At 47.6% G+C, this 9,661-nt stretch overlaps 1 protein-coding gene and 1 long non-coding RNA gene across 28 annotated transcripts in view; one reads left to right on the top strand and one right to left on the bottom strand.

Annotated features, from left to right (window-relative positions):
- On the bottom strand, window positions 1-8,394 carry LOC122465907. 2 transcript variants are annotated; one of them, XR_006291047.1, is made up of 5 exons: window positions 7,611-8,394; window positions 3,897-4,118; window positions 2,481-2,561; window positions 1,609-1,701; window positions 1-149 (listed from the first exon to the last, which is right to left on the bottom strand). It is a non-coding gene; the product is annotated as an uncharacterized LOC122465907 (long non-coding RNA). The 2 variants fall into 2 exon arrangements; XR_006291046.1 differs by lacking the exon at window positions 1-149 and having other exon boundaries at window positions 1,336-1,701.
- ELAVL2 (ELAV like RNA binding protein 2) overlaps window positions 4,036-9,661 on the top strand; it is a 143,328-nt gene continuing 137,702 nt past the window's right edge. For 8 of the 26 annotated variants that reach the window (XR_006291045.1, XM_007065438.4, XM_043547137.1 and 5 more), the window contains exon 1: window positions 4,048-4,624. The gene's annotated coding sequence lies outside the window, so the exon portion shown is untranslated. Of the gene's footprint in view, window positions 4,625-7,809; window positions 8,004-9,661 lie in introns of those variants that run through there. The other 18 variants (XM_043547145.1, XM_043547144.1, XM_043547143.1 and 15 more) reach the window with 9 other exon arrangements.

Below are 9,661 nucleotides of genomic sequence, written 5' to 3'. Positions count from 1 at the left end.
AAGCCGAGTGATTGCTCTTACCTCGTGCTCAAGAAACCGAAACTTACGCTCCCCTTTAACCCTCTCCAGAAAGCCACCAGGCACACAAAACCCCCTTCTCTCGCCCTGAGAAAGAGGCTGTCGTAGCATTCAGGCTTTGGGGTTACACACTAGAAGAGAGAAGAAAGATAGCAACGTCAGTTGCATTATTTACACTAAGGTAGATTCAGACACAGTTTACAGATCTTAGTATTCTGAATAGGGTCAGGCAAAAACAAAACAAAAATCCCCACCCCGCCAACCCACACAACGCTTAAAGAGCAGGTGTTTTTTTTGAAGCAAGATATACCAGTCTGACGATTTGTTTTAAACGCCTCAAGCTTACGCTTTTTATTATGATAACAGGAGCAAAACCTAAGCTTGCAGTGTAAACACAACCTAAAGAGGGCCTTTTTAGATGAAGGCTTTTTTTAAAAAGCAAACAAACAACGCATGATTGCCAGCTTACAATTTCACACATGAACAACACTAACTAGGAATTATTTGTCTGAGATAAGAAGTGCCTTCAGCGGGGGGGGAGCCCATAGTAACATTACACGTTTTACTGAGGATTTTTGCTTGGGGATAGGCGTGTTTCAGTGTGATGCTCTTTATGGTCGCTGTAAAAAAGGGGGGCGAAAGAAAGGAAAGAGAAAGTTTACTTAACTCCAAAGCAGCATTGTTCCCATATGTTGCTGAATGTGCTCTGTCGTATGGCTCTTAGAAATAGTTTTTGAACGAGAGTGCAGTTGCGTGTCAGGGATCAGGACAAGCCTTCGGAGGGGCTGCTTGTCTCTGTCCATGGTCCTACAACCTGCATTAGTCCTAGTCAGACGGCTAGGGGGTTGTAATGACTCAGGTACGTTAGTATCAAGCTCCCTACAACTTTGTCTAATTTTTGTTCCCATCCGATCCGCTCAGCTCGCTGGAGTGGAGTCGATATCTACCAGTCAGTTAGGATGAAGCGGGTTTTTAAAAAGTTAGCTGGTAAAGTGAATGCATCTCCTTGCTCTGAAGCGTTTAAACAGACCATTTCCTATTTGTTCTTATACCACCAGTACAGCATCCTCCAGTCTTAATCCTAGGATGGGGGTGTTTTCAGCAGCCTTAAAGCAAATATGTGGCTAAAAGGGGTTATTGGGCTTTCAAGCCTGCAAAGGCTCTGTAACAACTAACACATCTGAACCCAGTGCTCTGGCCAGACACCTCCCCCTCCCCCGCGCGCCCAAAGTAAACAAAGCGACTTTCTCCCCAAAAGGTCATCGGCTGCAAGATTGTATGGGGCCGTTTTATATTTATACATAATTTATGGGAAAGCATTTCACTGTTGGGGGAGGGGGGAATCTATGAACATTTCCTCCCCCCCCCCTCCCCCCCCGCCATTGCGTACAACCGAGGAGACTGAAGACGAATCAGAGAGGAGAAGGGCCAATGACAAGACACGGACTTTAAGGGCTATTTTCTGCTGAATTTCCCTCCGTACACTGTGTCAACCAACGTGCGTGCCTCATCGGTAGCGACTGTAAGTCTATCGAAAGTGTTAGGGTCCGAAGGTGTGGGTTTGATTACCAAGAACTGAGCGCTAATTACCGCTGGGCTCTTCTTTTGTTGAAAAGCGTTCTAACCCGAGGCTGACTCGCAGACGTGTCTGGGCACCTGCTTCGGGCAGATTCATTTAATTCCCTGGAAAAGTTGAAAAAGCCACAGTTCTAGTTTCAAATCTCTCATAAGTTTCGGAGTTTTCTTTAAAAAAAAAAAAAACCCAAACCTCCTTTTAATTTAGGAACAGCTATTTATTGACGAGGTGAATAGTTATTTTAAAGGGGTTGCTAATACATTAAAGGACTCTACTCAGAGATTTCACTGGGTTTATTTTCTCCCCTACCCCCACCCCCCTCGTACTGCTGATATACTGTTGAGGAACCGTGTTAACTGCTAAAAAAAACCCCATTCTACACAATCTAGACTGAAGAAAAAGTAACCACTAAGTAAATCTAGTTTTGTCTAAGAATACAACACAGTACGGATAAGTTTTATTTGTTTTACTTAGTCTCAGTTATGATCCACACTTCAAAACCCGCCCTGACACCCTAACTACGTTTTTTTCAAAATATGACTTACTCCTATATACACTAAACTTGATTTGTGTGCAATATTACATCACCCGCATTCTAAAGAGCACCAACATTTAGGTGTTAAGTGTGGCATCGTTAGAGACATTTAAACAGTTAAACAGTTATTTTTGCTATAATTAAGGAGCAGTCACAGACCAAAGTAAAGCGAAAAATAGTGCAAGCCCAAGGGACCTTATGGCATACTAACTTAAACTCCTCGAAACATAATTTATGCATGCACTTCTACAAACTGGCTATAAATAGGCATCATTTAAGTAGGACTGTTGTACGAGCCGCCTTGTTGGGAAGGTGTTTATCACAGTGATAATTCTTTGCAATTTTCCTCACCAGGTTTCTCTTCAGTTCAAAGAACAACTCTTTCACCACTTGTTCATCAGAGGAGTTAATCCGTTTTTTCGGAGTTCCAACCTGGTTCAAAAAGTTCGTGTTAGACTGTAAATTAAATTCCAGATGATCTAAAAACCTTCCTGTTCTCGAAAGATGTCAGATACATTTAAAATATAAATGGTTTTGCGAGATGTAAAAAATCAGGCCGTATTTACTACTTAGTTATTGTCATGTTGATAGGAGATGGCGATTATATGGACCAAACCGCAGATAAACAGGTTTCTCTTCCATCCCATTAATCATTTATAAACACTCAAGGACACTCTCAAGGAACACTAATTTATTTTACTGCTCTCTTCCAATCATTGTGTGTGTCTTCTCCCTCCTCCCCCCTCCGACTGGATGCAAATACCAGATTGCACTAAATAAGCATCTAAAGGAGTTCCTTTCCGAAGGGCATAAGTGCTTTGTTACTGTAAATGCTTTATACCCGTTGTGTTGTGTATCAGGGGAAAAGAAGCAAATACGTTCTAGGAAGCATTTCGGATTTTAAACAGAAAGTAAGTTCAAGTGCCATAAAAGGATCAGTGTGAGCAATGAAAGGTGTAAGTATATAATGCAGGTTTGTTTCTCTCATTCAACATAACGGTCTTAAAGACAACCGTGTTCTCTTGGAAAGATAAGAGTGATAAAATAAGAAAAGCCCCCCACCCCCCGCACATAGATGTATGTGACTGGAAATCTCAATTAATATCAATCTTCACTGTCAGAGGAGAAATCACTGCAGTAATTGGTCAGTACTATAAAGTTCTTTAAATGCAGACTAGTGAAATACGTTTTGCCTGACAGAGAGAAGTATGTGGTCCATATCAACTCCTCTTTTTTTAGATGTAGCTGTCAATGAAAGGCTCCGAGCTCTGTACAGAGGGTTTCTGGATAGGACGGTCTAATTATTCTACCCTACTCTGTGGTGACATAATGGAAAGTACTATTTCCTAATAGTTGCTTTCCATTCTTGCCTTTGCAAGCGTTGTCTAACAACCACCCCATGTATTAGAAAAGACTGAAACACTAAGACCAATCTCGAAGCGCTAGAAAGTAATGAAAACAGACCCAGGAGAAACAAGGTGGACGTGCAGACAATTCTTTTGCTCGTGTTTAAAGAGAGAGCCTCAGAGGCGATGCATGACATTTTAATGTTCAAGACTCTGCGAAAGAGGCGGCAGCAGTCAGTCCCCAGTACCGAGTCTTTCTACACCAGCAAGATTTCTGACGGATCAAGCCTGCACCCCGCGGGGAACTCTGACAGTCCAGGCAGAACCATCCCACGTTGCTTTCTGCTCCAGGGCTCCTATTTTCTCGCATTGCCCCCCCCCCCCCCCCGTGCTGAGTGTGGTACCTCTCGGTGCAACTCACCCTGAAACGGGACTCCATTGAGTGTGCCGGATTGACACCAGCTGGCAGCCAATCGAGACTGGCTGTTGCGCCGGGGCGGCGCCAGAGGAACCCCGTCGCACCAATCGCGGCTCAGAGGCTTGCCAGCAGGTTCCGTTGTATCGGGTTTCGGCGGATACTTCCGCGCGTGGCGGCCGGGATAGGTGGGAGCCTGGCACAGCTGCAGACACACACACGCACACACTGGTGCGGAAGCAGAGGAGCGCTGGGTGATACGGTTGCTATAAATCTGTGTGATCCAGTCCACCTCCCTTTTAAGACGTCCTCCCCCCTTTATTTCTGTTCTCACTTAGAGATGCAGCATTTTACTTCTGTAGCGAGCTACTAAAAAGAAACAAGGAGGCAGAGAGAAAGAGACCGTCTTTGTAACGCGTCCTTTCATCCCTTCTTTTCTTTGTTCCTTCCTTTATTTCTCTCCCCTCCCCCTTTTTGTTGAGTTGTGTTGCAATAGGAGGCTAGCCTTGTCACATTCCTTGTTTTAAGTTTTCCTTTCCCTTTTAATTTTCCTGATTTTTTTTAAGTGTTGGACTATTGGGAGGGAAAGCATTTTCATTTTATTTGCTTCCGCTTAAAACTGTCCACAGTTTAGATTTTGTGTGTTGTCTTGAGAACTATCCATCTGCTTCTTACTCCTTTGTATTGGGAGAACTTCAACGTTACTTTTTTTTTTTTAAGCTGAAGAGAGAAAGGTAAGTTGTGTTTTGATTCTTTTAATGTTTCTGTAGCTAATACACTGTCTAAATCAAATACCAGAAAGCGTAGGATGCATGCAGTAAAGAATTAACTCTATTACATATGCTTATGTTTCCTTTAAAGCAATTCATGTACATTACAGTGTGTTAACAGGACAAATACCTGGAAGTATTGGCAATATTAAGATCACCAGGAGAAAATATACGTTATTTTGCATTCAAGCAGAGGTACATATTCAGTACCTAGGCTGTAAACTAGCTAGATCGTGGTTTAAAGTTCTTATAATAGGAATACCTTTCTAACTCTGAATGCATCACTCGCGTAAAACATCTGAAGGGACCCACATCATGCAGATGAATGAATGAGTATCGCTTTGAAAAGATAAACCTACGTTTGCAGATTAGGCGGGATAAAACCCCAAGTCTAATTGCATTAGCCAAACAGCATTTTGTCAGTTCTGAAGGGATACGAGATGGCATGTATGCTACAGCATACAATGAGTTGTAGTGGTCTGGACCAAGTACATGCAGCCCGTGTGATTAGCTGGGGTAATGTCAAAACTGATGACTGGTTAGAAGGTATGCAAGGTCCAATTGGGGTGAATGGATTGCTGTAATATGGGGAGGGAGGGGGATTTATTATTCAAACCTTCGAGTGAAAATTAAAAGCCTGTATGGGGAGGATTCAGTCTACATGCGGGATACAAGAGTCCCTTTGTTCTGGGAAAGCTAAAAATGCTTCGTATTGAGGCAGTAGAAAGGCGTGAGCTGGCAAGGACAGAGAGAGGTATATTCCAATCACTGTCCGTGGTCCTACTGTAGCGACAGCATTCATCACGGGAAAAGCGGTTCCCTGGAAGTGCCCGGTAGCCATCCCGGCAGCCTGAGCCCCCGTTTCCCTCTCTTCGCTATTGTCAAGCTGCCACCGGAGAAAAATGGTTGAGCCCGGGAGGCGTTCCTGGTCCAGACTGTAACTGGCTGGTCGAGCTTGCTGCAATTTTAACTTCAATACTGCCCCTGGTTAAGAGAAAGCAGCCTCCCGATTATTGCGTAGGGGAAACAGAACCGCGGGGAAGTCTGGCTTGCATGGGAGAAGTTTACATTTAGTGGCAGAAGCAAAAGGAGGTGGTGGTGGTGGGGGGTGCCTGGGGTTGGGGGTTAGTAGGGTGCTCTGGGTCTAAAAATAATGTATCTTCAACCTCCTTCCTGTCCTGTATTAAACGGTGTGATTAGGTGGCATTTTAGAACTGCTAAAGGATTGCACTGCAGCGTGGTAAAAGACAGGACCAAGCATTGCCATTGTTGTTTAATTTATGCCCATCACGTTTCTACGTACCCACCTATTGCACATCTGAAAAGAATCACTACGAGAGCAATACAACTGGGGTGAATTTGTAGCTGGACACGTTCCTTCATTCGGCTTCCCCAGCATTGGTAGCGAAATTGGTGTTGAGACGGTATATTGACGAATAATGACACGTTACAGAGCTAGCTTTATTGCTGGGAGGGCGAAAGGAATATTAAACCGTGTAGTACTTGTTCTTATCTTTGAGGATGTGACTGTCCCCTTCCAGTTAAAACCATTAACTGGAGCCTATTTTCTGCCTAGCTAAACATGCTCCCTCAAAGAAAGCGCATCCAGATGGCTAGAGGTTGAAGGAAAGAAGCTGTAGACTAGGGTTAAGTAGATCTATGAGACAAGACTGTTACTGAGAGGTGGAGGTTGTGTGTCCTTGCTGGATTTATAGTTTACAAATATCGCAGTTTAGAAGACATCTGCGAGGGTGGAGGCGTATATGTGCCTGAAGCTGAAAAGTGCATCTTACAGACCAACACGGAGCTCTTTGACTTAGTCCATGCTATCCAGTCATGTTAACACCTCGTCCCCAGGCCATTTCTGTAGAAAGTACCATTAACTGCATGCTGTTGCTAGAAGCTAAGCCCATATATAGAGTGCATTTTATCTCCAACCAGGGAATGAACTGAGCTACTAAATTCGAAATCGAAATGTGAGCAGGGACCAAGCTGGAGACGATTTGGGTACTATTTCAGTCCAAAGGAGCCAGCTCCAGCCAAAGCTATTTGAGAGAGATGGAGGTAGCCACAGAGGCAATGTAGGCCCCTCTGACTTCTGAGCTGCAGGTGCTTCAGGTCTTTTGACTATGACTAACATACTGTATATAAAGTATAGGGGAAAAAAGGAGCGTGACAGTCCTCTCTCCCTCCCCTCCAAATCTATATTAAATTGTGCCTGCTAGGATGGGGGTGGGGGCAAAAATAAGGAGAGCCCCAGCATAAAACCTTCTTTCCCCTAAAAGAGAGAGCACACTTCAGTCCTCTATGAATCAAGAAACAGCTAAACTAGCGATCTGGCTTGTAACCCCCCACTTTTCTTCCACCTCTATGCAGCAGGAGGCCCTTACTGCATTGCTTAGACAGAGTGTGTTTCCCCCTAGTCCTACACAGGGGCAGGTGATCTGTTGTGGCTAATGAGGCACTCAGGTGTTTAATGACAATGAACTCAGCATAGAGCAAGGGCAGTAATATACCGCCTAGTTGTTTGCTAGAAGTGCGCTTTGGTTCTTCTGACTAAAGCAGGACTCAGACTGCAGAGGGCATGAGTTTGTACGGAGGCACACTGGGGCCCTGCTCCAGGCAATACAAGTATTACTATTAATGGGCGCGCGGGGAGGGGATGGAAGAGTGACTCCTTATTAAACACCTACCCCATGATTATCAGACTGCTGGGGCCGCACACTACACTACAGCTCTTCTTCCGACCCTGGCGTGGGGACCCCAGTGAGAACAGGCTACCAAGCAGCTCTCCAAGCCCCCTTACGCACTGGAAATAATTTACTGGATCCCTGGGTGTATGAAAGCTCCCAAGAACAAACACTGCCGGCAAAGTTGCCTTCTATTTGAGCTGGCCTCTGAAATAAAGATGGGAGGGGGGCGGGCTGGGAAGAGAAAAATAATTTCTTACCCTGGGGGGAATCAGCTCAGCCATTCCACGCAGGATGCAGCTAAGGGACGTTTGCAAGACCTTGGGGCTCCAGAGTCGCCTGCAATACTCTTCTTGTTATGGGCGGTGCTAATTCCCCTGGGGCCCGGAGTGGGCGCGGCAGTGGGGGGGGGGAGGTAGCGTGATACCCCCGCCCCTATATGTGGGGCCGGGGCGGAGTCCCTTCCAGTCGGGGACGTTGACGCCTCGCCTTGCCGCAGGCTCCCGGCGCCCTCACTGGCCGCTCCCCGGTGTCACTCAAGCAGCCCAAGGTGGGGGCTCCTTTTATTTTCCCGCCAGCGCCCGGGCCGCTCGTCCCTGCCGCAGCTGGATCGGGATCCTTGCTGGCGTGGGCGCTGCAAACGCAGGGCCGGAGTAAGTTAAAACAATAAAGCGGGGCTGTGCGGGTTATGAGAGCAAATTTTTTTTCCCCGGGTGGGAGCTGCTGCTGCTGCCCCTGAGATGAAGCTCCAGGCTTCCCTTTCGGGGAGGCATGCGGGGCTTTTTTTTTTTTAAGACTCCCCGAGTTGCTCATAGTTTGCAAGCTCGCTTTGCGTGCCCTGGAAACCAGCTACTCGGGGCCCTCGCTATTTGCTGGTGGGGAGCTGTAGCTAGCAAGGCGTTTGTGGTCTCGTCTCCCGTAACGGCAGCGTGCCCGGGAGTCTGGGGGCTGGCGCGTCCAGCTATTTCTCTCCTTGCTGCCGCTGCCTTTTGTTTGCCGCTTTTCCGGGGCGGGGGATGCACCGCCGAGGATCCGCCAAACACCCGCAGCTCGCCGCGGCGGGGGGGCTCACGCCCTGGGCGCCTGTGCCTGCGGCGGGAGGGCTTGCAAAGTGCCGCCGGACCTCGCCCCCCCTCCCCCAGCTTGCGGTGCAAGAGCCTCGGCGGCACGGCCGCAGCTGGGCGCTGTTCGGGGCTCTCGGAGGAAGTCGCGCCTCGCGCTGGCCGTGCGGGCTCGCACGCGACGGGAAGGCGGGGCAGGGAGCCGGGGAGCGGCGGGCAGGCTCTGGGCGTGGTAGGGAGCGGGGCCTCTGAGTGCCGCCGCGCCGCGTGCCGGGATCCCCGGGCAAGCGACGGGGGGGAAGGGCGGAGGGGCGGGCGCGTGCTGCTGCGGGGGAGCGCGTGGCGTGGAGCGGCTGGCCAAGGTGCAGACCAGATGCCCCTTATTCGTGGGGCGCTGCCTTCTAAACCGTCCTCCAGCCTGTCGCCCAATCTCCCCAGAGCCCTGGCCACTAAAGCGTCCCACACTGCGCCCCCTCTGCCGATTTCTGTGCACGTTCACGTCCCCTAAAAAGAGAGGGATTCTTCCTCTTGCAAGGACACCTCTTTCCCACAGAGTGAGATCCCATCTCCTCTGATCTGTAGTTCCTTTTTCTTGCTGCAGATCATCCACCTCTCTGCAACGCGAGCTGCCATTTTTCCTAACGAGCCTTTGGCAAGTCCATGCAGTCATTTTTCCTAAGTGCAGGGGCAAGGGACTGCAAACAACTAGATATCGTTGTGATTGCTGAGTTGGGGCAGGCATTATATAGACAAGCCAACACACAAAGGGGCAGGAGAGAGTGCAAATTAACAGGAGCCTCCAGTAAATATACTGGTTTGGGGTCGACATAGAGTTGTTCCTTGGTGTGACCCATGTGCTCACTGCAAAAGTGAACCTGCAGAAAAAGTGTGAAGTTCCCGTTTGCTAAAATTTCTGCACGATTGAGCTTAGAGTTCAGACGTATCAGTTACGTAATGAAGTGTAATGTTTGGATGGTGAAAGGCTATTGATACAGCTGACTTTTGGCTCCCTTTTCTACACTGGAGAAATGTAGCTATAACTTGATGTGCAAGAGTTCTAGATTAACCTAGTTTTTTTAAAAAAACCCTTCCTTTTTAAAAATAGGACTGTGTTTGGTGGAGGGCAGGGACAGGATTGGAGACTGTTCAGGATTCTCATTCGACCAAGAAGAAAGTTCAGATAGGCATATGCAAGCATGGAAGGGGAAGGATCTCGGTGTGTTGGAGGCTTCAAATCATGGAGAAGAGGT

This window comes from Chelonia mydas, chromosome 5, assembly GCF_015237465.2.
Source record: "Chelonia mydas isolate rCheMyd1 chromosome 5, rCheMyd1.pri.v2, whole genome shotgun sequence".
In the NCBI taxonomy this organism is placed as follows: domain Eukaryota; kingdom Metazoa; phylum Chordata; order Testudines; family Cheloniidae; genus Chelonia; species Chelonia mydas.
The sequence above is the reverse complement of the archived record's forward strand: the minus strand, read 5'-3'. Positions and strand labels throughout refer to the sequence as shown.